General features: G+C 43.6%; 1 protein-coding gene across 1 annotated transcript in view; it reads right to left on the reverse strand.

Moving 5' to 3' along the window:
- The window catches only part of MIPEP (mitochondrial intermediate peptidase), a 190,390-nt gene that overhangs the window by 95,394 nt on the left and 67,128 nt on the right, over positions 1–27,868 (reverse strand). The window lies entirely within an intron of this gene.

The following is a 27,868-nucleotide window of genomic DNA, read 5'->3' on the forward strand; positions in this document are numbered from 1 at the left end:
ACATTCCATTTAATTTCAAGAAGTAGTAACTGTAAAAAGAAAATACAGTACAGCAGAGAGAACTTATCAACACGGATATTTAATAACCACTTAAAGCTATAAAGCACTCACAGACCTCAGCTCAAAATAATGGGAAGAGATGAACAGATACTTCCACAAAGAAGACATACAATTGAACAATAGTCATATAAAAAAGTACTTATTATCAATCAGTATCAAAGAAGCACAAAGCAAAACAATGATGAGCTACTTCTTCCCACCAGTAATAATGGCTCATATAAAACACCTGAAAGCAAGTATTGGCGGGGTGTAGCTAAAAGGAACCTTCGTTCACTGCAGGTGAGAATGTTGTCACGTCCAGTCTCTACAGAAAACAGTACGGAATTTCTCAAAAACAAAATGAAGAGTGGGGCTCCCATTTGACCGAAGTATCCCCCTTCGAGGCATCTACCCCAAACATAAAAACATTAATTTGAAAAGGTATGTGCACACTCTATTCACAGCAGCACTGAGTCCTAGAACAGGATATGGAAGGAACCCCAATGTCTAACTAGATCAATGGGGAAAGCAGTTGTACATATACACAATGGAACATATAACAGCCATGAGGAAAAAAGAAAGTCATGCAGTTCCTGGCAATTTGGATGGAATTGAAGGGCATCACGCTGTGAGGAATAAGGCAGAAGGACAAGTACAGAATTCTACTCGGCAGGGGAAACAGAACAAGTGTGTGAGCAACAGCCATCAGTAAGAGACCTTGGACACCGGTGGGCAGGGTGTGTGGGAGCACTATGATTTGGTGGCAAGGATGGGCAGTGCCTTTGTAGCTCAGTACCAGAAATTTGACTACTGTAACCTTATAATCTAGAATGTTTAGACATTCGCAGTGGTCACTGTTCTGATGGTTTGTTCATATGCGTGCCTACTCCGCTTCCTTTGCTTCAACCATGTCTGGCAAGCCCAATATGGCTGAGACTGAAAAATTCCTGAAGAAGAGAGAAATGCAGGAGGAAAACACCTGCTGCCTTCTAAAGAAACAACTGAGCAAAAGAAGCAAACAGCAGTATCACAGACTGAACACTAACATGCACTATACATTCCACAAGCACTTCTTTCTTATTTTACCCTTTTTAGCTATTTAACTGTTAAGCTGCAACGAGGCTAGGTCAAGTTTAAAGGTGAATGACTGTGCAGCCCCTCCCTTTCCACACTTAACGTTCTGAGAACTACTGACAATGAGGAGCCTTGCCTCCACCATCTTGTATGTCAGGGGAAGGAATAAGTGGGGTGGGACTTGATGGGGTTAACACATGCTTTGTTCGAAGTATGTCCTGCAGGCTGCAAATAAACAGTTTGATCTGAGGGCCATATTTTTGTTGTTATTGTTGAATGGTTTGATTATATTGGAATGGAGAATTTAAAATATGCGAATAAAGTTTTAAAACCTGAAAAAAAATGTTTAATAAAATACAATTAAATTAAAATCTACTAACAGTCTGGGAGACAGTAAAGAGTTTAAGGCACTGGCTTTGCACAATGCTGGTCAGGGTTATATTCCCTTCACCATATATGATCCCAAAGACTGCCAGTAGTGATCCCTGAATGCAGAACCAGGAGTAAGCCCTGAGCATCACCAGGTATGACTCCAAAACAACTTTTTTTTCTTTTTGGGTGACACCCGACGATGCTCAGGGGTTACACCTGGCTCTGCAATCAGGAATTACTCCTGATTGATGCTCAGGGGAACTTATGGGATTCTGGGAATTGTATCCGGGTTGGCCGCGTGCAAGGCAAACACCCTACCCACTGTGCTATAGCTCCAGCCCTGCAAACAAACTTTTAAAAAAGTTTTTTTTTAACTACTTAAAGTTAATTTGTCTGTTACTTTGTTACCTGATTCAAGTGTCCTATTGCTCATGAAGTCCATATCACAACTAATGGAAGAAATAAGAGATTAAAATGCCAGGAAATCATTTATAATTTGTGGCATCAGTCAGTAATAAAGCTGAAATGATCACTTAATCACTTAATCACTTAACTTCCCGTTAGTCATCGATTTGCTCGAGCGGGCGCCAGTAACGTCTCCATTTGTCCCTGTCGCGTGCTAGTGTAGCCCAATGGCATCTGTTCGCTCTCGGAACATGAAGAGCCTCAAACCGATCGTTCATGATCTTGACGAAGAAGTCTGACCATCTGGTAGGTGGGTGGCCACGCGGTCTTTTGACATCCCGTGGAATCCAGTCAGTAACAGCTCTAGTCCAGCGGTCGTCTTTAAATCTCATTACGTGACCAGCCCAACTGATTTTTGACACCTTGGCAAACGAGACAGCGTCCCTGATTCTTGATCACTGACCGAGGTCGGAACTCCGGATTCTTTCTCTCATTTGAGTGAAATGTGATATTTCAAGAATAGCTCTTTCTATTCTTCTTTGGGAGACCTGAATAGCGTTCTCATCCTGTTTGCGTAGGGCCCAGGTCTCTGAGGCATATGTTAATGCAGGAAGAACAGTGGAATCAAAGAGATGTGCCCGGAGCCGGAGGTTCTTCGTCCTCTTAGCTATTTCTTCGACGTTCTTGAAGGCGTTCCAAGCCGCTCTCTTCCTCCTGCGCAGCTCGGGTGCCAGGTCATTTGTCATGTTGACTTCTCGACCTAAGTACACATAGCTGTTGCATTCGGAGATGGTCGTTCCGTTGAGAGCGAATGGGGCATCAGGAACGAGGCTGTTTCTCATAAACATTGTCTTTGTAAGATTCGCTGTAGTCCTACCTTTCCACACTCACAGTCAAAGCCGGCCAGCATTTGTGCCGCTTGGCTGATGTTTGGTGTTATTAAAACAATGTCATCAGCAAAGCGGAGGTGATGTAGTTGCCGACCATCTATCTTCACTCCCATTCCTTCCCATTCCAGTCGTCGCATGATGTTCTCGAGGGTGGCACTGAAGAGTTTCGGTAAAATGGTATCACCCTGCCGAACCCCTCTCTTGATATCAATGATCACTTCTTTGTAGAATGGTGAGATCCTGGTAGTGAATCCGCAATACAGCTCACGGAGGATCTTGATGTATTGGGCTTGAATGCCCTGATTGGCTAGGGCTTCAATGACCACTTCCGTCTCAACAGAATCAAAGGCCTTCTTTAAATCAATGAACATTAAACAGAGCGGCATCTTGAACTCCCAAGAAACCTCAATAAGCTTGGTTATCGTGTGGATATGGTCGATGGTGCTGAATCCTTTGCGGAACCCGGCTTGCTCGCATGGTTGTCCTTCATCTAGTGTTCTGCTAATCCTACTTAGGATGACTCGAGTGAACAACTTGTAGATGACAGACAATAGGCAGATCGGGCGATAGTTGCCAATGTCATGGATGTCTCCCTTCTTGAACAGTAGTACGGTCCTGCTGGTTTTCCATTGGGACGGAACCTTGCATTCAGACAGGTAGCGAGTGAAGAGCCGAGCCAGTGTATTGATGAGTACTGATGGCAGGTTCTTCAGGTGTTCAGGTCTGACCTTGTCTGGGCCGGGTGCTGTTTGTTTCTTTACCGACGAAATGGCGTGTTGGATTTCGGAAGGGAGAATGTTGGGAACGACATATCCATCCTGTGGAATTTGGTATGTCGGCAAGTGGACATGGCTATCGAAAGGATTTGAGTAGAAGTCATGGATAATCATTTATAATTTGTGGCATCAGTCAGTAATAAAGCTGAAATGATATCCCACCAAAAACCCAAGGCTATAAATTGTGTATTGTTTTATATTCTATCCTGCAAGAACTGGATGAACACTCAGTATAATGTCCCTTATAAGTTTTGTCTCTGAGAATAGTTAGATCTAATTGTAGAACATTACATATTTTCTTAGAAACAAATCATTTTGGGGGGGAAATACTTGATTTTTGCTCTATGTGAAATACTTAGTAACAAGGTTTCGTCAGCAAAGCTACTACCTTTTACAGCTGCTTTTACCATTTACTCTTAAAAGCTCCTTCTGACAGCACCACACAAGAGACAAAAAACAACAGGTCTGAGTCATTAGGGAATGACAATGGGCTCTGTTTGCTGGCCTGGAAACTACTGGACACACATCAGCTCTTCCTGCGCCTAAGAGCAATGTCCAGCCCAGGGCAGACAAGAATGAAGCAAACCATGAGCAGAGGCTTGTGCTGTGCCGGGAAGGGCTCAGACCTCTGCCACTCTCCTACTTGGTTGTAAGGGAAATCAGCTGGCAGCTAAGGGACTTTTGAGAGCTAAGAGGTGGGCTCAGGAAGGAGCCTGATGACACTTTGGGACTGCTGAGAGGCCAGGGCATCCCTACACCAGGACTCCAAGCTGGAGCACACATCTATAACAAAAATCAATAATCAATCTCTCTCTCTTTCTCTCTCACTCTCTCTCTCTTCTCTCCCTCTCTCCTCTCTTTTCTCTCTCTCTCTTTCTCTCTCTTCCACTCTCTCTCTCCTTTTTCTCCTCTTTCCCTGTCTCTGTCTCTCCCCCACTCCCCCTCCACCCCTGTCTCTTTAACTGTATGGAAATGCTCAGGTTTCTAGAATTTTGACTTCAGCTTACAACATACATTGGCAAGACTCAGGCTATATATATTTGAGTCGGTTTTTATCAACCCTTCACGAAAAGTTTAATGGAGGCATACCTTGGCAATATTATATGACCCATTCTATATAAGTTACACTTACTCTTTACTAAGTCTATTGTGTAGTAGTAATAATAATAATAACAATTTCCCAAAAATTGCATGTATGCCTTAATTAAAATATGCTTTGGTGCTAAGAAAAAAAGAAAGCAAACAAACAAACAAAAACCTGCTGTCACAACACCCTAAAGGAGAGAGAGTAAAAGGGAATTCGCATGCCACAGAGGTGGGGGGGGGGGATGGGATGGGGTGGGACTGGTGGGAGGGATACTGAACACTGGTGGTGGAGAATGGGCAGTGGTGGAGGGATGGGTACTAGATGACTGGATGACTGAAACACAAGTATGAAAGTTTGTAAGTCTGTAACTGTAGCTCATTAGTGATTAATTAAAAAATTTTTTAAAAAATTAAAAAAATCAAAAAAATATCTGCTGCCAGCAGAGCCTCCAGAGGGGCCTGGCTTTGAAGTGGACACTGCTGATGGACCAACGTAGTATGGCCAGAGATTAGGGAGACTAGCAATTTCTGGAACAAAGAGAAGCCAGCGGGACACATCCGTGGGCTCTTCCTGGCTGCAGCTATTTGACAGAATTCACTCATTCACAACAGAGCTTTTCCAAACAAGCAGGTTCTCTCCAACCCCCAGCGCTGCACTAACCAAGGCCCAGGGAGCCTGAATCTTGGCTGAGTTCACAACAGCGCTCATCGCACGTGGCCAGAAGGAAACACCACTTCCTACGCTGTCGTCTTTGCTGGTGGGTGAGTAGGAAGCAGCTCTGTACCGGCTCTAACAGGGGCTCGGAGATGGCACAAGCCTGGCCTGTCTTCTGGCTCTACTTCTCGTTCTGTTTCTCCTGCACTTTGCACCTCAGATGCAACTACTTCCTCCAGAGAAGTATTAAATCTCTCGAAGTCACCACTGTGGATTGGAACCACTTCTAACCTACCATTATGTTTATTGGGGAGCATGGGGAACATACCTGACAGTGTTTGGGCAAGAGCCACAAGAGCCTCTGTGGTCTGAGGGAATAAGCCTGGTCTTCTTGCAGACAGGGCACATGCCCCGGCCCTGTGAACACCTGCCCTGAATCACAAACTGTTCCTAGTGGCATCTAAGAACAGAATTCTTTCCAGGGTGCTGCCCAGATCCATCCAAGGAATCACTATCCATAACAGCTGTAACCCCACAGAATATAATTTATAAGTAATATATTTACAAAATGGGTTTAAATATTCAGTAAACCATTTGTATGCACACACACATACACACATATCATATGGAAGGTTGGCTTTTTCTCACATATTCAGAAAGCAATGACAACTACTGCAGGCACATTCTGCAGTCAGCAGGAGGGAGAGAACACAGTGGACAGACAGACCCGCCTGGCCTGTCCCACATGTGGCATTTCATATGCCAGCACAGTTCCACAGAGCTGCCACTCCAGTGAGTACTCAGAGGGAAAAAGTGTATGGAAAGCATAACCTAGGATGGCTCCATTGGAGAAGTGAGATTTGCAAACACAAGGGGCATGAATAGGAAGAGGCCATCAAAGACAGCATTTCAAGTAGAAAAAAATGAGCGTCTGCAAGGAAAAGGCTTGGGGACAGAGAGATACTACACTCACTTTATTAAGAGGCTCGCTTTGCACATGGCTGGCCCATGTTTAATTCCTGGCACTGCCTAGTGTCCCCAGAGTACCACCAGGAATGATCCCAGAGCACAAGGCCAGAATTGAACCCTGAGTACCACTGGGTGTGGCAGCAGGAATCCAGCCTGCAGAGCCTACAGCTCTGGTCAGCTTTTTGTCTGGAAAAGATTTCCTTGGCTGCAACACAGATGCTGGCTGGGAGGAAGGCCGAAGGGCAGAGGAGCAGCAGCTAGGAGGCTGTGGCTAGTGGCCCAGTGACTCAGTAGGCAAGTCAGAGAGCACGGTATTTACAAGGGCAAAGGACAGGGACTTCCCAGCAGAGACAGAGACCCCAGAGAGCTGCAGGCGCTGGTGGGGAGGAGGTAGAGGTGGGAATGTGAGTGTTTTCAAGTGGGAAAGTCAATCAGCTGACCTTAGAAATGCTGGGAGAAATGCTCCAGAAAGAACGGAGCCCAATAACGGGCAGAAGAGGGCAGCCTCTCCCCCACAGCCAGGCTGTACAGAAGGACCGGGGCCAGAAGCCAAGGCTCCCCTACTGCCTGGGGTGCAGGAAGCTGCAGCCCAGGTAAAGAGGCTAAAGGAGCCTGTGGGCGGTGACCAGGCAGGGGGATGCACAGAGAAGTCCAGGTGCCGTGAGGCCTGAGCACCCTTGCAGCAGCACAGAGAAAAGCTGGGGACTCACGGCAGGGCAGGAGTCCCAAGACAAAGGTCCTCCCGCAGCGGGAGGGTCGGGAGAGAAGAGCAGCCACAGGCCCTGAAAGATCCCCTGCTGTAGCTCCTCGGACAAGGCCTGTATAAATGGCATGTACTGGCACCCTAAGTCAAATTGAACAGGCCGCTTTTCATAAGCAGCTCATTTACGGAGAAGATAACCTGAATCACAAGACTCAAACCCATGAACGCAGGGTGAGTGTCAAAAGGAGAGAGTTAGGGGTGCTCAACTCTCTTCTTGTCAGATTTACAATAAATAACCCCCCACTTCCCTAGTCACCGTTTAACTAGGTAAAACGGTAAAAAAAAAAAAAAAGTCCCTAGAACCATCCTTAAGTGATCCCTGAGCACCGAGCCAGGAATAAGCCCTGCTGGGCCCGCTTGAGCAAATCGATGAACAACAGGAGGACAGTGATGATGCAGTGATGATGAACATCCAAGAATAGCCGAGATAAGTACCAGGAGGTTTACTCCATGGCTTGAAGGCCAGCTGCACACTCTAGGGGTAAAGGCAGCTCAGATACAGAAGGGTGTTGGGAAGATTCGCCCAGGATAGGAAATGCATGCTGAAAGCAGACTATAGACCGAACATGATTGTAACTCAATGCGTCTTTTGCAAACCACAGCACCCAAAAGGAGAGAGATAACAAAAGGGAGTGCCCTGCCACAGAGGCAGGGTAGGATGGGGGAATGGGGGGTGGGAAGGATCCTGGGATTAGTGGTGGTAGAGAATAGGCACTGGTGGAGGGATGGGTACTCGATCATTGTATAATTGAAACCCAAGCACAAAAATTTGTAAGTCTACAACTGTAAAAAAAACAAAATACAAAATACAAAGACAACCCACGGAATGGGAAAAATTATTTAACCAATGTACATCTGATAAGGAGTTAATATCAAAGATATATAAAGCACTGGTAAAACTTTACAAGAAAAAAATACAACTCCATCAAAAAATGGGGAGAAGGAATGAACAGGAACTTCCTCAAAGCAGACATACAAATGGCCAAAAAGCACATGAAAAAAAATGCTCTACATTGCTAATTATTGGGAAGATACAAAAGAATAAACTCAGACCTCTATAATGCCAAGCTCAAAAGTCATTTCAAATTGGATTGATCACTTGATCGCTTGACATCCCATTACTCATCAATTTGCTCGTTGGGCACCAGTAACGTCTCCATTTGTCCCTGTCCCATGCTAGTGTAGCCCAATGCGTCTGTTCGCACCAGGAACACAATGAGCCTCAAACTGATCATTTAGGGTCTTGACAAAAAAGTCTGACCATCTCGTAGGTGGGCAGCCACACGATCTTTTGACGTCCCGTGGAATCCAGTCAGTAACAGCTCTAGTCCAGCGGTCGTCTCCACATTATGTGTCCAGCCCATCTGATTTTCAACGCCTTGGCAAACGAGAAAGCGTCCCTGATTCTCGATTGTCGAAAGAGGTCGGAACTCGGGATTCTTCCTCTCACTTGAGTGAAGCATGATCCTCCAAGCATCCTCTTTTGATTCCTCTTTGAGAGACCCAAATAGCGTTCTCATCCTGTTTCAGTAGGGCCCAGGTCTCTGTGGCGTATGTTAATGCAGGAAGAAAAGTGGAGTCAAAGAAATGTGCCCAGAGCCAGAGGTTCTTGTCCTCTTAGCTATTTGACTAGCTTGGAGGTGTTCCAAGCCACTCTCTTCCTCTTGTGAAACTCAGGTGCCAGGTCATTCGTCATGTTGACTTCTCGACCTAGGTACACATAACTGTTGCAATCAGAGATGTTAGTTCCATTGAGAGCGAATAGAACGTCAGGAAGAAGACCATGTCTCATAAACATCATCTTTGTGAGATTCAGCTGTAATCCGACCTTTTTACACTCACGGTCGAAGTTGGTCAGCGTTTGTACCGCTTGGCTGATGTTTGGTGTTATTAGAATGATGTCATCAGCAAAGCGGAGGTGGTGTAGTTGCCGACCGTCTATCTTCACTCCCATTCCTTCCCATTCTAGTCGACACATGACATTCTCGAGGGTGGCACTGAAAAGTTTTGGTGAAATGGTATCACCCTGCCAAACCCCTCTCTTGACATGGTTGATCACTTCCTTGTAGAATGGTGAGATCCTGGTAGTGAATCCGTAATACAGCTCATGGAGGATCCTGATGTAGTCAGTTTGAACGCCCTGTTTGGCTAGGGCTTCAACGATAGCTTCAGTCTCAACAGAATCAAAGGCTTCTTTAAATCAATGAACGTTAGACAGAGTGGTATCTTGAACTCCCAAGAAACCTCAATGAGCTTGGTTATCATGTGGATATGCTCGATCATGCTGAATCCATTTTGGAACCCAGCTTGCTTGCATGGTTGTCCTTCATCTAGTGTTCTGTCAATCCTATTCAGGATGACTCGAGTGAACAGCTTGTAGACAACAGACAACAGGCAGATCAGACTACAGTTGCCAATGTCGTGGATATCTCCCTTCTTGTACAGTCCTGCTGGTTTTCCACTGGGACAGAACCTTGCATTCAGACAGGTAGTATGTGAAGAGGTGAGTCAGTGTATTGATGAGTACTGACGGCAGTTTCTTCAGGTGTTCGGGTCTGACCTTGTTTGGGACAGGTGCTGTTCGCGTCTTTACACGGACGAAATGGCATATCGGATTTCAGAAGGGAGAACTTTGAGAACGACATATCCATCCCACAGAATTTCGTTTGTGGGCTGGTAGACATGGCCTTTGAAGAGATCCAAGTAGAAGTCATGGATAATCTTCTCCACTGACCTTCTAGAAAATGTGATAGATCCATCAGGACGTCGGAGGGCAGTTATCTTGGTCTTGTAGTTGGCGAAGGACAGGCAGGCACTGAGAATGCTTTTCCCGGCTTCTGCTGCATCTGCCAGCACTGCTGCTCTTCTCTCTCTCTCTCTCTCTCTCTCTCTCTCTCTCTCTCTCTCTCTCTCTTTTTTTTTTTTTTTTTGCTTTTTGGGTCACACCCGGCGATGCTCAGGGATTACTCCTGGCTTTGCACTCAGGAAGCACTACTGGCGATGCTCAGGGTACCATATAGGATGCTGGGAATCAAACCCAGGTCGGTCACATGCAAGACAAATGCCCTACCCATTGTGCTATTGCTTAAGCCCCTGCTTTTCTCTCTTTGAGGTCTTCCTTGATCGCTTCTCTGCACTGCTTTGCGAGCTTGGATGTTCACTTGCAGTTGCCTGAGGCTCGCGCCAAGCCACGTTGACGAATGAGCTCGAGAGATTTCGAAGACAGGTGTCTTTTTGTGGCTATCTCTTTCCCTCGGCGTTCCTCGCACAATCATGGAGGTGCTGAACCAGCCAATCATATTCTTCATCAATGTTGTCAACAACGGCATCTTCCCATGTTGCCACAATAGTGCCAAAGAGCTCCCAGTTGGTGGTCATTCTGGGAGTTTTCTTCTTAAACTTTGCAGTCCTTTCTTCTCTATCCTTGAAGTAGAATTTTGCATGAAGGTGATAGTGGTCTGATCCCGTTTGGAATTTTGGGACAACAGCAGCATCAGTCAGGCAAAACTGTCTATTGAATATGATGTGGTCAATTTCGTTTTGGAACCGTCCACCGGCAGACTCCCATGTCCAACGTTTAAATTCGGCCTTCTGGAACTGAGTTACCATGGATGGTCTTGGTCAACATGATGAACTCAGACAGTCTCTCATCCTGCTTGTTTCATTCTAGGCCATGGGTCCCGATGAAGAGTTCTTTGGCTAATCTTTTCGGTCCTATCTTGGCATTAAAATCACCGACAATGACTTTGTGGAAGATGTGGTATTCTTCATAGAACTTCTCTAGCTCCATGTAGAACTTTTCAATTTCTTCTTCATCATAATTGGATATTGGTGCGTAGACAACCACATCACATCATTTTCTACACTGGGGAAGAACTGTTCCTCAGAACATGTGACAAAAGAGGCGTCAGTGGTGTCGGTGTCCTTGTCAATAGGAACTTGGCCATGAAAACTGAATCATTCAAATGCCTAACAACCCAAATCGGACCATTACCCTTGTATAGATGTGGCTCACTGCAGGCAGTTTCTATCTTCAAAATGGATTAAAGACCTCAATATCAGACCTGAATCCATAAGGTACAAGGAGGAAAATGCAGGTAGAACCCTCCATGATACTGAAGCAAAAGGCATCTTCAAGGATGAAACACCCTGACCAAGCAAGTGGAAGCAAAGATAAACAAATGGGACTACATTAAACTAAGAAGCTTCTGCACCTCAAAAGAAACAGTGACCAAAATACAGAAAGATCCCATGGAATGGGAAAGAATATTTACCCAATATGGGCTGGAGCGATAGCACAGTGCGTAGGGCATTTGCCTTGCACGCGCTAACCCAGGCGACCTGGTACAATTCCTCTGCCCCTCTCGGGAAGCCTGGTAAGCTACTGAGAGTATCCCGCCCACATGGCAGAGCCTGGCAAGCTATCCGTGGTGTATTCGATATGCCAAAAACAGTAACAACAAGTCTCACAATGGAGACATTACTGGTGCCCACTTGAGCAAATCGATGAACAACAGGAGGACAGTGCTAAAGTGCTTCAGTGCTATCCATCAGATAAGGGATTAATATCCAGGATATACAAGAGACTGGTAGAACTTTTCAAGATAAAAACCTCTAAGCCCATCAAAAAAAATGGGGAGAAGATATGAACAGAAACTTCCTCAAAAAAGAAATTTAAATAGCCAAAAGGCACATGAAAAAAATGCTCTACCTCTCTCATCATCAGGGAGATGCAAATCTCCCTGATCAGGGGGATGCAAATTTCCCTGATGAGGTATCATCTTGTACCACAGCAATGAGGTATCATCTTATACCACAGAAACTAGCACACATCAGTAAGAACAAAAACAACCAGTGCTGCCGTGGATGTGGGGTGAAAGGGACTCTCCTTCATTGTCAGTGGGAATGCTGACTGGTCCAGCCTTTTTGGAAAACAGTATGGACATTCCTCCAAAAACTAGAAATTCAGCTCCCATATGACCCAGCAATATCACTCCTGGGAGTATATCCCAGAGATAAAAAATAAAAGAAAATAATTTTAAAAAAACAGTAGAAGTGACATTTGCACTTTGGGTGTTTATTGCAGCCCTATTCACAATAGCCAGAATCTGGAAAAATCCCGAGTGCCCAAAAACAGTTGACTGGGTTAAAGAAACTTTGGTACATCTACACAGTAGAATACTATGCAGCTGTTAGAAGAAATGAAATGAAATTTGCATGTAAGTGGATGGACATGGAGAGTATCATGCTAAGTGAAATTAGTCAAAAAGAGAGGGACAGACATAGAATGACTGCACTCATTTGTGAACTATAAAGTAGCATAATATGAGACTAACACCTAAGGACAGTAGAGATAAGGGCCAGGAGGTTTAAGCCACAGTTTGGAAGCTGGCCCCACAAGCTAGGGGAAAATGCAGTTGGGATAGAGAAGGGACCACTAAGTAAATGATGACTGGACAGATGGATTGCTCTGGATGGGAGATGTGTGCTGAATGTAGACTAAGGACCAAACACGATGGCCTCTCAGGATCTGTATTGCAAACTATTATGCCCAAAATTAGAGAGTAAGAAGGAAGGTGCCTGCCACAGAGGCAGGGGGTGGGGTGGGGTGGGAGTAGCAGGACACTGGGAACACTGGTGGTGGAAAATGTGCACTGGTGGAAGGATGGGTGCTCGAGCATTGTATGACTGAAACATAATCATGAATGTTTGTAACTGTAGCTCATGGTGATCCAAAAAAAGGGGGGAGGGACGCAGGGATAAAATAAACTAAAATGTAGTTAAGAACAAAAAAAAAACTACATTACTAGAAATCTACAGATGAAGAGGGGGAATAGTTGCAAAAGTTCGAGATATGGGAAAGGAAGTAAGAGGGAGTCACACATGAGGTCTGACTTATGCTTCCATCAGTCATACGGCTGATCTTGCAAGAGTCTCACGGAGAGACCCTGGCCAGTGCTGGGCTCATGCACAGCCAGCTGGATACGTCTGGGAAGGGAAATTCTTCTCCAAGTGACACAAACATTTGAGGGCACCATCTGAGCAGAACAAACGGGAGCTTTGTGAAATACTTATCCCAATTTGTGGATATAAGAAAAAATGAAGCCCTTCAACCAGAATATGCTACCAAAAAAAAATAGACCCCTATTTTCCAAAGCATACAAAATTTACATCATTTTACTTTTCTAAAATTCAGACAAATCTTAATTCTAAAACACCTAATCCAAATTTTCAGAGAAAGAACTATCCATGTCTAGCATCATACACACCAGGCAATGCTCAGCGCTTACTTCTAGCTCTGCCCTCAGGGATCATTCCTGGCGGGTCTCAGGGGATGCTGTAAGGTGTCCGGAATTGAACCCAGGTCAACTGTGTGCAAAGCCAGCACCCTACCCGCTGTGCTATTACTCTAGCCCCCGGTAGCATTTATTTTGACTCACAGAGTGAAGTTACTACTATTCAATAAATAAATATAAGATGAAAAAAACTGAAAAAAGAAAAGTAAGGTGGGGTTCATGCACAATTCAATCACCTAATCAGTGGCTGAATAAATAGCAGTACTCCTACATTAAAAAAAAAAAAAAGGAATTGCAAAGACAGCACCCTACCCGCTGTACTATTCCTCTAGCCCCTGGCAGCATATATTTTGCCTCACAGAGTGAAGTTACTACTAAATAGAATTGCAATTGAGAGAACGCATGGCCGCTTCTCCCAGAAGGAGCATAAAATGAGGCCCCCAAACATAAAGTAACAAAATAGGAGACTAACAGCCAAGAATGGCCGAGATTAGTACCAGGAATTGTACTCCATGGTTTGGAGGCCAGCCACATATGCTAGGGGAAAAGGAAGCTCAGATAGAGAAGAGAGCACCAAATAAAGGGTGTTGGGAGGATCCTCCCAGGATGGGAGAAGCATGCCGAAAGTAGACTATAGACCAAACATGATTGCCACCCATTGCCTCTTTTGCAAACCACAACACCCAATAGGAGAGAGAGAACAAAAGGGAATGCCCTGCCACAGAGGCAGAGTGGGATGGGGGAGATGGGGGGTGGGAGGGATACTGGGATCCCTGGTGGTGGTAAGTGGGCACTGGTGGAGGATGGGTATTTGATCATTGTATAATTGAAACACAAGCACAAAAATTTGTAAGTCTACAACTGTACCTCATGGTATCTCACTAATAAAAATTAAAATAAATAAATAAATAAAAATGAGGCCCCCATACCATGCCACTGGTCTCCACTCCAGGCTGGTTTCACTGGCAGCGCACCAGAGGGTGATGGGTGAGAGTCCTCCCTGTCCCCATCCTCCCCACCCCAAGAGACCCACCCCCAGCAGTCAAAAACCTCCACAACCCAACTGCCACCACGCTCCAGGCCACTTTCCACAAGGTCTGACCGAGTTTCACATATGAGTGAACATATTCTTGGACATATCAGAAGACACTCCCAACACATTTTCCATAATTACCACACCATATTTGATGGGGTTCAGGCAGTAGGCAATAAATATATATAAAATGCCTTGTTGAGGCTATCCCAGCTAGGGGGACCATGCACATGTGTGGGCCTACAGCCCCATGTCAGGTCGACTGCCTGGGAGTGAAGAGCATGGCCCCCTGCCTGCCAAAGGCACACTGACTTGAACAACATGACCTGGGTAACAACTAGCTCTCTCTAGAAGGCAACTGTTCAATGAACCTAGGAATAAAGTAGTACCAGTTTTCCAGAGCTTCCTTACAGAAAAGAAATTGTCTACTATATTCCTGGGGTGAATACAACCACACTGTTTACATATCATCCATGGGAACAAAAAATATCTAAATCATAATAGCTATTCTTTTGCTTTAACACAGCAGCACATTTAAGGGAAGATTTGAGAAGTCAGGTAAAGTTAAAATACTGTAAATGTTCTAAGAAACTGGCCTTACCTACATCTCTACCAAATTTAGTCATGAGCTGTATGTATGGGCATGTTGCTTCATAGATTTGCTAAATATTTTCTGTTTGTATACATCTCACCAGTCTGATTTAAGGAATGTGATATTAAAGGTATGGTTCCAAATTCTTAAAGAGCCAAGTCTCTAAGTCACTAAGATTAAATTTGTACTACTTATGACTATTTAGAAAATTTATTGTTGGGGGTATGATGCCACCTGTACCTGTACACTGTACCTGCGGGGCAAGTGTATCAGCAGCCTAATGGTGACTTCAGGCTTCCTGATACCCCAAAATTGCTGCTTCTGTCTTTGGTCGGACCCCAACAACTTGGGACTAAGTTTACCAAGAAATTCAACAGCCAAAAGTTAGGTACGTGGGAGCCACGCCCACAAACCACCTCCAGCTCAGCTATACAAGCTCATTTACTGGCCTTATCTCAGAGACCCTGGACTCCGAACCAGGCTGTGGGGAGGGTGCGTGTCCTCCCCACCCCAAGGTACCCAGCCCCAGCAGCCAACCTCCACTGCCAAACCACCAGCATACTCCAGGATGCTTTCCAGATGCTCAAGCCGAGCCTCACGCAAGAATGAAGTCCCACAGAACTTCCTACTCATTTATGCCTCTTGGAGAGCCTGGCAAGCTACTGAGAGTATCCTGCCCACATGGGCAGAGCCTGGCAAGCTCCCAGTGGTGTATTTGATATGCAAAATACAGTAATGACAATGGGTTTCATTCCCCTGACCCTAAAAGAGCCTCTAATCATTGGGAAAAGACAAGTAAGAAGAGGCTGCTAAAATCTCAGGGCTGGGAGAAATAGAGACGTTACTGGCGCCTGCTTGAGTAATTTCACGACCAACGGGATGACAGTGATACAGTGATATAGTGATCTCAGAGACCCATAGATAAATCTTGAAAGAGACCAAAAGCCAGTTAATCTCAGACCCATGCATGGCTGAACAGACTGGGGTAAATCGGAGGGGAGCAGGTTGTCCCGGTGGCCCACCCAAGCAGAGCCCCCAGCAGCCACTTGCTTCCACAATCCAAAATCGCCGCCATACCCCAGCCTGACTCCACCGTCTCAGGATGGACCTCACCAAGATATACTCTGCTGAAAACTCAGGTATGCGGGTTTTGTGACTGAAATCTCCAGGCTTTCACAGACTTGGGGTGGACTACCTACCCCCCTTCCCAATACACATGAAAGCACTGGCAGTCACCCCCACGAACCAACTCCAGTGCCACCCTGTAAACTCTATTACTGGCCTTGCTTCAGAGACCCACAAATAAATCTCGAAAGAGATCAAAAACCAGAGACACAGACACAAGTCCCGGAAGATACCACAGAACCAGAATCTCTCCAGCCTCATACTGAGTCAATTTCACTGAGGCACCCCAGATGAAACAGGTGCAGTCTCCCTGCCTACTCCAGATGAAATCCCAGTGACCAAGAGCTTCCACAAGCAAGGCCCAGGTTTACAGGTTCCAGATTAAATCTCCATGCCGCACGGCGGCAGAGGTGCTGGGCTGACCCTCCCCGGCTCCCCACCCTCTCGTCAGCCTGGCTGTCACCCCCACAATGTGCCTATGGGTGCCATCTTAGTGTACCAACAACCCTGGTCCAGAGATGCCCAACTGAATCCCGAAGTTCATTGGTGCCGTACAGAAATGTCTCTGGAATCTAACCATTTACAATCTAGGATTCCCCAGAAGCACGAGGCTGCAGCACCCAAGATATTCAAAATAAGCAATGGACAATAAATGATCTAGCATCTGCCCCTGGCAGGCAGGCTTGAATGATGGTGGGAAAATTTAAGCAAAACATAATGCCCTTTAAGAGGAGAGAGAGAGTATTGGGAAAATTGCCTGCCATGGAGGCAGGGTGAGGACTGGCATGGGCGGGGGTGGGGTGGGGAATATACTGGGGATACTGGTAGTGAAAAGTGTGCACCTATGGAGGAATGGGTGTTAGATCATTGTAGGGCTGAATCTCGAACATGAAAGCTTTGTAACTGTATCTCACAGTGATTCAATTAAAAAAAAAAGTAATTCAATCAGCTTAACCAGTGACTGAATAGCAGCACTTCTACATAGAAAGAGAGAGAGAGAGAGAGAGAAAGAAAGAAAGAAAGAAAGAAAGAAAGAAAGAAAGAAAGAGAAAGAAAGAAAGAAAGAAAGAAAGAAAGAAAGAAAGAGAAAGAAAAAGAAAGAATGTGTTGTTATAGAAGTGGCATAAATATTAAAAGGTGAGACAACCTCTGGTACAAATTTCTGTTACTGTAATAAGTCAGCTCCTCCTGCAGCAAAGAACTTCAACCATCAATATCCTCTGGGAACATGTCAAATCTAAATGATGTAAACCTGTTAGCACACGGTGGTTAAAAGCAAGGAAAGGCTTCAGAGGCAGAGAGCCAAGCGCCAAAGCTGTCTGGGAGCTTTGACTTTGCAGTGTGAACCTCACACCACTCCAACTGCTGTATTTCCACACATGTCTGTGAAACAACTGCATCCAGCAAGTCTCAGACACCTGGTTCTGCTCCTGACAAGTAAACCTAATCAGTACCATGAAACTGCTGCCTTGAGCCCAAGAGGCAGAAATCCCAGATCTAAGTTGGCCACAATACTGCTTCTCACTTGCTTTGCTCTCTGCGTTCTCTCTAACAAGCTAAACTGCTGAGATGAAAGACCCTTCACCACTGCTGTCAGTGTGGAAGACATGGAAGACACATTCACATGGCTTCACATTTGCAGGGTTTACAATTAAACACCTCAGGGGCTGGGAAAACAGTGCACGATTGAAGCCACGTGCCCTGCACGCAGCTGACTGGATTCAATCCTGGCACCACCAGGTGGCACGGACCATTTCTGGCACCCAGGACCCTCTCATTCAAGCACGCCAAGAACAGCCACCCTGGGCAACCCTAGGGATCCTGGTTTATTGCTATGTTTTCTTTTAAAATTCAGTAAGTCCATGTTTATACAAAAATACATTTATATAAAAATTTGATAGACTGAGAATTTTAAGTATGGAGGCCAGAGAGATAGAGCAGCAGGTATAGCATTTGCATTGCAAGAGTCAAGCTGGGTTCAATTCCGGGCATTCCATATGGTTCCCCAAGCGCGGCCAGGAGTGATTCCTGAGTGTACAGCCAGGAGTCAGCCCTGAGCACTGCTGGCTATAGCCAAAAAACAAAACACAAATAACAACAAAAAATTTTAAGTCTGGAAGTCGGATTTTTACATACATGAAGAGCAAAGTCTCAAACCAGTTCAGAGGCTGATCTAACCTGATGTCACCCGCGTGGGGCACTGGGGTCAGGTCTCTCTGGCCCCCATCCCTGTCCGAGTCCATTACTCTCATCAGCAAAGCTGAAAATGGAGTTTCAAAATAAATGAAATCTGTCCAAACTTGTCTAGTTCCAGTCGCACTGTATTTTTTACCTTGGATCCCTGTTCCTATCACCTGAAAGAGAACGACAGGAGATGATTTATTACAAGCTTTTGTGTCTCCTTGGAAATAGATCTTAAGCCACTGTAGCCTTGGGCTGACTTTCACAAACTCAGGCAACAAATTAAATCTTCTAATGACATAACAGCACATAACAGCTGTAAAATGAAAGCACGAGAACTACTAAAAATAACAGAATGGTCTTTAATTTTGTGAGACATAGTATTTATATATGTGTGTATATATATGTTATATATATATATGTCATTTCCCAGCATATTAAAAGATTTTTAACTAGGAAAAATGGGGGAAATTGCCCACAATGTTATAAAAATGGGGAAGGAAAGTCTGGTAGGAAGCTAACGCATCTACCAACTCAGATCATCTGTGGGCTGTGGGAGCATCTTAAACTAAACTGAGTGAACCTCAGTGTCTTTAATGTGTCAACAGCCAAGTTTCAATTACAGACACTGCCACAGAGATAAGGGTGAGGAACAAAATAAATGCCAATTTCTACTCATTGTTTGAAAAATATTTTATGAAAGCCATGTAGGGCAAAAAAAATTTCAAAATGACACAAAAAATAGTTTCTCTCAAAAATTTATACATTTGGTGACAGGGAATGCAATGAGGGGCCACAAAATCACCACCAAGAAGCTGTAAAACAGGAGGCATCATGAAGACTGAACCCAACTTCTTAGGAGGAGAGAGTGCTACTCTGTACTTTGAAGTTAATATTCTCACAACACAGAGCAAAATTAATGATCTACAGGACAGTGAAAAGACTGGGCTTGCTTTCATAACAATGGACCCGTGCTGTTACACATTGGTTTAGGCTCATCATCTACGACACTCAGAGTGAGCCCTACTAGCCAGCACTCTGGGCTCTGGGTGATTATGCTGTGACGGGGAGTTTCACAGGTTCCAACAAACGTCCAACTCGGGGGGAGATCTGGGTAATGGGTGGGGGGCATCTGCACATGATTGGAGGCAGGAGCTATATGGGAAATCTCAGCACTTTTTCCTCAACTTTGCTGTTAGGTTAATATTTATCTAAGCAAATAAAGTTTTATGGGGTTTTGGTTGGGGCTCAATACCAGTAGTGCTCAGAAATTACTCTGGATCTGTGCTCAGGGATCACTCCTGGCGGGGCTCAAGAGACAATATGAACCAGGAATTGAATATGTGTCAGTCACACCCAACGCAAGCTCCCTACCCACTGTGCTATCTCTCCAGCCCCAAAGAAGTTTTAATAATTTTTTAAATGAATAATGGGAGATAACACCAGTGGATAACACCAGAGATAACATTACACCAATGGAGAACTAAATACATTTCAAAGTTGTGCTATCAAAAAATTCATTACAAAGATTTTAAACAGTACCACAAGAAAGCTGACTTTAAAAGATTCTAATGAAACAGAACCCCAACTAGAAAATAGTCAGTGTACTTGAACGCAAAAAGTTCCATAATTTATCAACCAACTACGAAGAATAAATGAGAAGAATTCATTAGATATTGCATTCCTAAAGAATTTATTAGGTTATAGGAAAAATGAGGAAATCTCTTGCATGGGTTTGAAATTTTTAGACAATACTTTTGAACAACTCATGTCAACTTTTGTGATAATAATGGAACTTAACTTGCTAAGCATAAGAACTAGATTAAATATTAAAAAATGTAAGGAAAACACAAAGGATAACAGTAAAACCGAAACAAATAAAAAAAAAAGACCAACAAATAGGCTAAACAAAGACAAACTGCTCACTTGAAAAAATTAGGAAACACAAACTCCTGTCAAGATTAATCCAGACAGTCAAAATGACAATACTCCCCAAAGCATTATACAGATTTAATGTGATCCCTAAAAGGATACCCATGAAATTCTTCAAAGAAATAGATCAAGCACTCCTGAAATTCATATGGAACAACAAATGCCCACGAATAGCCAAAGCAATTCTTGGGAAAAAGACATGGGGAAGCATTACTCTCTCCAAAAGACTCTTCTCAAACTCTACTACAAAGCGGTAATAATTAAAACAGCATGGTACTGGAACAAAGTCAGGGCCACAGACCAATGGAACAGGTTGGGATATCCCTACACAAACCTCAAATGTATGAACATCTAGTCTTTGATAAAGGAACAAGAAAAGTGAAGTGGAGCAAGGAAAGCCTCTTCAACAAATGGTGCTGGCATAACTGGACAACCACATGCAAAAAAAATGGGCTTAGACCTCGACCTAACACCATGCACACAAGTCAGATCAAAATAGATTAAAGATCCCAACATCAGGCCAAAATCCATAAGATACATCGAAGACAAGGTCAGCAAAACCCTCCAGGATATTGAGGCTGATGGCATCTTCAAAGACGATGCTCCACTGACCAACCAAGTGGAAACAGAGAGAAGCAAATGGGACTATCTTAAATTAAGAAGCTTCTGTACCTCAAGAGATATGGTGACCAGAATACAAAGACACTCTACAGAATGAGAAAGAATATTCACCCAATACCCATCGGATAAGGGGTTGATATCAAGGATATACAAAGCACTGGTTGAACTCCACAAGAAGAAAACATCCAACTCCATCAAAAAATGCAGTAATGAAATGAATAGAAACTTTCTCCAAGAAGAAATCCGAATGGCTAAAAGGCACAGGAGAAAATGCTCTACGTCGCTAATCATCAGGGAGATGCAGATCAAAACAACAATGAGATACCACCTCACACCACAGAGACTGGCTTACATCCAAAAGAACAGGGGCAACCAATGTTGGTGCGGATGTGGTGAGAAAGGGACTCTTCTTCACTGCTGGTGGGAATGCTGACTGGTCCAGCCCTTTTGGAAAACAGTACAGACGATTCTCAAAACATTAGAAATTGAGCTCCCATTTGATCCAGCAATACCAGTCCTGGGAATATTTCCTGGAGAGGCAAAAAAGTATAACCGAAGTGACATTTTCACTTCAAGTTCATTGCTGCAGAGTTCACAATAGCCAAAATTTGGAAAAAAAATCTGAGTGCCCGAGAACAGATGACTGGTTAAGGAAATTTTGGTACATCTATACAATGGAGTACTATTCAGCTGTTAGAAAAGATGAAGTCATGAAATTTACATACAAATGGTACTACATGGAAAGTATCATGCTGAGTAAAATGAGTCAGAAAGAGAGGGACAGAAATAGAAAGGTTGCATTCATCTGGGGAATATAAAATAACAAAATAGGAGATCAACATCCTAGAATTGTTGAGGTAAGTTACAGGAGGTTGACTCCATGGCGTGAAGGCCAACTGCACATGCTATGGAAAAGGGCAGCTCAAACGGAGAAGGGAATACTAAGCAAAGGGTATTGGGAGGATTCTCCCAGGATGGGAGAAGCATGCTGAACATAAACTATAGACCGAACATGTTTGCCAATCAATGCCTCTCTTGCAAACCTTAGCATCCAGAACGAGAGAAAGAACAAAAGGGAATGCCCTGCCACAGAGGTGGGATGGGATGGGGGTATGGGAGTGGGAGGGTTACTGGGACCATTGGTGGTGGAGAATGAGCACTGGTGGAGGAATTGGTGCTCGATCTTTGTATGACCAAAACCCAAGTACAAAAACTTGTAAGGTGGGCTGCACAGCGGGTAGGGCGTTTGCCTTGCACACAGCCAACATGGGCAACACACGTTCAATTCCCAGCATCCCATATGGTCCCCTGAGCACCGCCAGGAGCAATTCCTGAATGCATGAGCCAGGAGTAACCCCTGGGTATCGCCAGGTGTGACCCAAAAAGCCCAAAAAAAAAAACTTGTAAGGTCAACAACTATACCACGTGGTGTTTCACTAAAAAAAAAAAGATTAATCCAGACAGTAATGAAAGAAAAATATTAGGAATGAAAAGGACATTAACTACCAACTGAACAGGATTTGAAGGACAAAAAGAATATTATGAATAACTTACTGCAATATACTTGAGAATGCTGATTAAATGGATGGATACATTTCTAAAAAATTACAAGTTAGCAAAGCTCAAGAAAAAAAGAAAGCCCAAAGACTCCTGTGACTATTAAGGAATCAGTCATTTAAAAAAATCTTCCCAAAGAGAAAATAATAGACCCTGGATGGTTTTATAGATGAATTCTGTCAAAGTTTCAAGGAACAGAATATTATGATTTTATAAAAAATATTTAAAGGAAAAGAAAAAGGAGTACTCAGCAAATTATTTATGTAATGGTGCATACTTAGCAAAAACCTAAAGGACAATGAAATTTACAAGCCAATCTCTAAAACTTACACAAGTGAGAACATTTCTCTATATATAAAATTTTAGAAAACTGAAGCCAAAATAGAACTTTAAAATAAGATTAAAGCTGATTAATTATGGAATACAAGTTTGACTTAACGTTTAATATAAATTTACCAGTTGAATAGATCAATAGAAAGACCAAAACATACACAAAAATAACTGTTGAAATGCAATATTAGGTGATGATATAAAAAATTATATATAAAGTATGGGCTGGAGAGACAGTACTGTGGGTAGGGCACTTGCCTTACATGTGGCAAATCTGGGTTTGATCCCTAACATCCCATATGTTCCTTAAGCATTGCCAGGAGTGATTCCTGAGGGCAGAGTCATGAGTTACCCGTTCGATCACCAGTACAACTCTTTGCCCCTGAGTCCTACCAGGACCTGAGTGCAAAGGAAAGAATAAGCCCTGAACACTACCTGGCTGCTGTGGTCCCCTTCAAAAACAAACACAAACAAAACAAAGAACCATAGTAAGGGACTAACAAATGATTAGAGATGAAAAAAACTGAAGTGAAGGGAAGCAAGTGGAAGGGACCCTGACCCACCAGTGGAGAGATGCTGACATTCTGCATGTCTAAGGTACTGAGTTCTACACCCACACCCCATACATCACACACACACACACACACACACAGAGAGAGAGAGAGAGAGAGAGAGAGAGAGAGAGAAATAAACCCTAATTCAATGTAATTTTTCAAAAACATTAACAATAAAGACTTCCTTGCTTAAATATTTTAAGATGTCATTTATTTTCGGTTGGATAAAAGTAACATAATACTTAACATCTTTGGGGGAGAGTAGGGGAGATTGGACTATTCCTATTGGTGCTCAGAACTTACTCCTGGCTTTGCACTCAAGAGGTCCTCTGAGCAGAACTCAAGGCACCATATGTGATGCCAGAGACCAAATCTTGATCAGTCAGACTTGTGCAAGGCAAGCATCTTGACCTCTGGTCCTGATCCTAATCATTTTTACAGGTACCATTCAGTGGAGGTGGTTCCATCACCACTATCTAGTCACATATTTTCATTCATCTTGAAAAACTGAAACTAGGGGCTGGAGAGATAGTAAAGTGGGTAGGTTGCCTGTCTTGTACAGGTGACCCAGGTTTGATCTCCAGTAACACATACACATGGTCCCCTGAGCCCCACCAGAAATGATAACTGAGCACAGAGCCAGACGTTAACCCTGAGCACTGCCAGAGGAGGCTCCAAATAAAAACAAACAACGCTCTGAAACTATAAAACTACAAAATTCAACAATATTATAATGGAATTAAATCCATCCAAAGATATTACAGAGAATAGACAAGTCATGAACAGAGAGAATATGCCAACAAAGGACTATGCTAACATCAAGAATGAAGATAAATCAATATGAAAAAGAACTGTCAAACAGAAAATGAACAGGAGAAAAAACAGTATCTGATCAAGAGGAAAACAAACCAACTATGTAAACATAAAAATATGTACAACCTTAAAATTTATCCGGGAATTCTGTCGTGCCCAGTTAAGGGCACAACAGCATTCATTTTAGAACCATAAAACTGGTGAAATTAAAATTTCTGACAGTATAAAATGTTGAGGATATGGTAAACTGAGAACCACTGCTAAGACAAGCACAAATTAAATACAAAAATTTGGGAAAATACAACTATCCACTTACAAGTTTTTTGTTGTTGTTGCTATTTTTCTTTTGGGGACACGCCCAGCAATGCTGGGTGACTCCTGGCCCTACTATCTCTCCAGCCCCTAACCACAAGGTTTCTTTTAGGTAGGAAATCGAGTACTTGGTCTACTAGAAACTAAGGTAATTCCCTCATATAAAGTTACAGGAAAAAGCCACTCTGAAAGAGACAGAAATTTAGGAATGTAAGGTAGAAGCATGCAGTGTGTATATTTTTGAAATCCATCTAAAACTTATGAATACTCAATCATGAACAACTTTGCAGCTGTGTATCTCAAGTGATTCAATTTAAAAAAAAAACTATTTAGGGGCTGGAGCGATAGCACAGCGGGTGGGGCGTTTGCCTTGCACACAGCCAACATGGCCAACCCAGGTTCGATTCCCGGCATCCCATATGGTCCCCCAAGCACCGCCAGGAGTAATTCCTGAGTGCATGAGCCAGGAGTAACCCCTGAGCATCGCCGGGTGTAACCCAAAAAGAAAAAAAAACTGTTTAATAAAACATCAACCAAAAAAAGTCGTTTAGTGAATAAAGTCTTTTTTTTCTTTATCCTTCCCCACTCTGGTGGATAGTTTTCATTTTTTTCTTTATCCCTCCCCACTCTGGTGGATAGTTTTCATTTTTCAAGATGAACAGAAATAGGTAGCTAGTGGTGAAGATACTACCAAATTGAGAATGCACTTAAATGCCACTGAATAGCACCCCTTAAAATGATGGAGAAGGAGCATAAAGGTGTACAGGGGCTACAATGCTTATTCTTCATGGTTCACTCTCTGAGCACTGCCAGGAGTGCTCCCTGAGAGCAGAGCCAGGCGTAAGCCCTGAGCTCTGCAGGGTGCTCCAACCCCTTCCCAAAAAAGATTAAGATAGTAATTGTTACATATCCAACTAAAAATAAAAGGCAGCCCAAAATATTTAAGCAGGAAAGCATTTAGGAGTTATAGGCTACCTAGAGATGGCTCTGTGCTCACTGAGAGCACCCTGGGAGGGTGGCACAGGTGGAATCAGTAAGAGAGACCGTCTTCGGGGTTTCTGATGCTGGGGGTCTCCTAATGCCACCCATAACCAAATGAAGTACCTCCATCCGACTGGTGATTCACACTACATTCAGTTGGCGTAACATCCAGGGACTTTTTTCACAAAACACCTACCAAGACACTATTTCATCTATACTTATGCCTTTAATTTGAAGAAAAATTACAGTGAACTTCCTTTTGGCTTTGATGTGGCAGCAGTTTGATACCCCCCAATGACACTCTGTTACTTGTTATCTCTGACAGGTATATGGCATCTGTGAATCTGAGAAGCATACTCCTAATTCCTCTGCCACGAGGAATTCATAGCGTTGCTATGCTCCAGTTGAGAGAAGACAGTGGGATACTATAAAATTCTGAGAGCTCTCTGGAATATACTGTGTGAGGAATAAAAATTAAAAATGACAACAACAAAAAGTCTTTTCTGTTAAGCAAAATGTTAGGAAAACGGAGCAAAATGATGTCACCACATCATTCTTCTTACAGGATTTAATGTCATGTTATTTACAAAGATTTTACATTTTAGAGAATTAAACCTTGTCCCTAAGGCTTGAACTGCCCTTCAAATGAAAACAAGCACTTGGAATCTTAATTGCTGACAAGAAGAGGCAAGTCCTTAGTAAAGCTCACAGCACTTACACATCTCTTGCCTTCTGGCACTTTTTCCAACCTCTGTGGATGGAAAAATTGTTTTCAATTCCCTACAGACTGTGTCTGGCTAAGTATGAAACATGAAATAGTTGGAAGTACCTTACTACTTTTTCTATGTCATCTAGTTTCATCCACTTTGAACTAATTTAATTTTCTTGTGGGTTGGGGGCTCCTAAAGCAGGACTCAGGGGTGGTGGGACAATTCTGGGTGAATTGTCCTAAATTGGTGCATTTCCTGACAGGCCCACACCTGGGGTGGGGGGACAGGGGAGTAGAGAGGGGCCACACAGGGCCAGGGATCTAACAGGAATCAAGCATCCTAGTCCTGTACTATCTCCCCAGACCCTAAAGCAAAGTTTACAATGTCATCACTGTTTTCCTGAAACTTTCAAAATTGGTTTTTCTCAACAAAGAATGTAGAATCAAAACAAGAACTGTTTTAGGGCTGGAGCAATAATACAGTGAGTGGGTAGGGCACTCTGCCTTGCACATGGCCAACCCAAGTTTGATTCCCAGCATTCCATATGGTCTTCTCAGCCCCGCCAGGAGGGATTCCAAAATGCAGAGCCAGGACTAAGCTCTGGATACCTCTGCGTATTACCCCAAAACCTTTCTCTCCTCTCCTCCCCTCCCCTCTCCTTTCTACCCCTCCCCTCCCTTCCCCCTTCTCTTTCTCTTTCTCTCTCTCTCTCTCTCTCTCTTTCTCTCTCTCTCTCTCTCTCCCCACACACACATCCTTTGTTCTCTGATTATTCTGAAAGAATGTCTGGATTTTTAGAAGTGAACTTAGTATCTGTGGTGAATTTTTTTAATTTTTAAATTGTTTTTAAATTGAATCACTATGAGATAGACCCTTATAAAACTGTTCATGATGAGGTTTCAGTCATACAGTGTTCCAATACCCATCCCTCCACCACTGTACATTTCCCAGCACCAATGTCCACAGTTTTCCTCCCATCACCCCCCACCCCCACCCCTCAGCTTGCCTCTATGGCAGGTACATTTCCTCTCCCTTTCTCCCTCCCTGCCTCCTGCTCTCTCCCTCCTCTTTCCTCTCTTCTCTCTACCTCTCCTGTCTCCTCCCTCTCTCTCTCTTCCACTTCCTCCCTTCTTCCCTCCCTTCCATTTGGGCATTGTGGTTTGCAATCTATGGTGAATTTTAGACCATCCATATGCCGTCTTTATTATTCCCATGTATCTCCATGATTGTTTTGACTCTTATACTACTAATTTGACTTGTACATCTAATGCCCTCAGAATAGTAATATTAATATAAACCACAGTGCAAAAAATTTATATATATATTTATATATATCACATAGAGAGAGATAGAGGCAGAAAGAGACAGAGAAAGTGAGATGGATAGAGATGAAAGGAGAGAGAGATGGAGAGAAAGAGAGAGAGATGGAGAGAGAGAGAGCCTCTCATAGAAGCAGACAGGTGGGCACTGGTAGAGAGAAGTGGACACTGATGAAGTGACTGGTACTGAAACACGGTATGCCTGAAACCCAATCACGAATAACTCTGTAACTTCATGAGAAGGCCACAAGTTCATGATGATCAATTAATTTAAAAAATAAAATAATTTTAAAAAGAGAGCAGTGATGTTTATGGATCTATCTAAAGATTTAGGGCGTCGTCTCTCCTCAAACGTGGCCCTCTTCCAGAACTCTCTTTTCACTTTCCCCCACCCTAATCCCTTTTATCTAACCAGCCTCAAGTGCTTGCAAGGAAGTCTCCTGAGCTCTTCATCTCCCAATCCCCCGCTGCCAATTCCTCAGT

This window comes from Sorex fumeus, unplaced genomic scaffold (assembly GCF_029834395.1).
Source record: "Sorex fumeus unplaced genomic scaffold, SorFum_2.1 ptg000095l, whole genome shotgun sequence".
NCBI lineage: Eukaryota > Metazoa > Chordata > Mammalia > Eulipotyphla > Soricidae > Sorex > Sorex fumeus.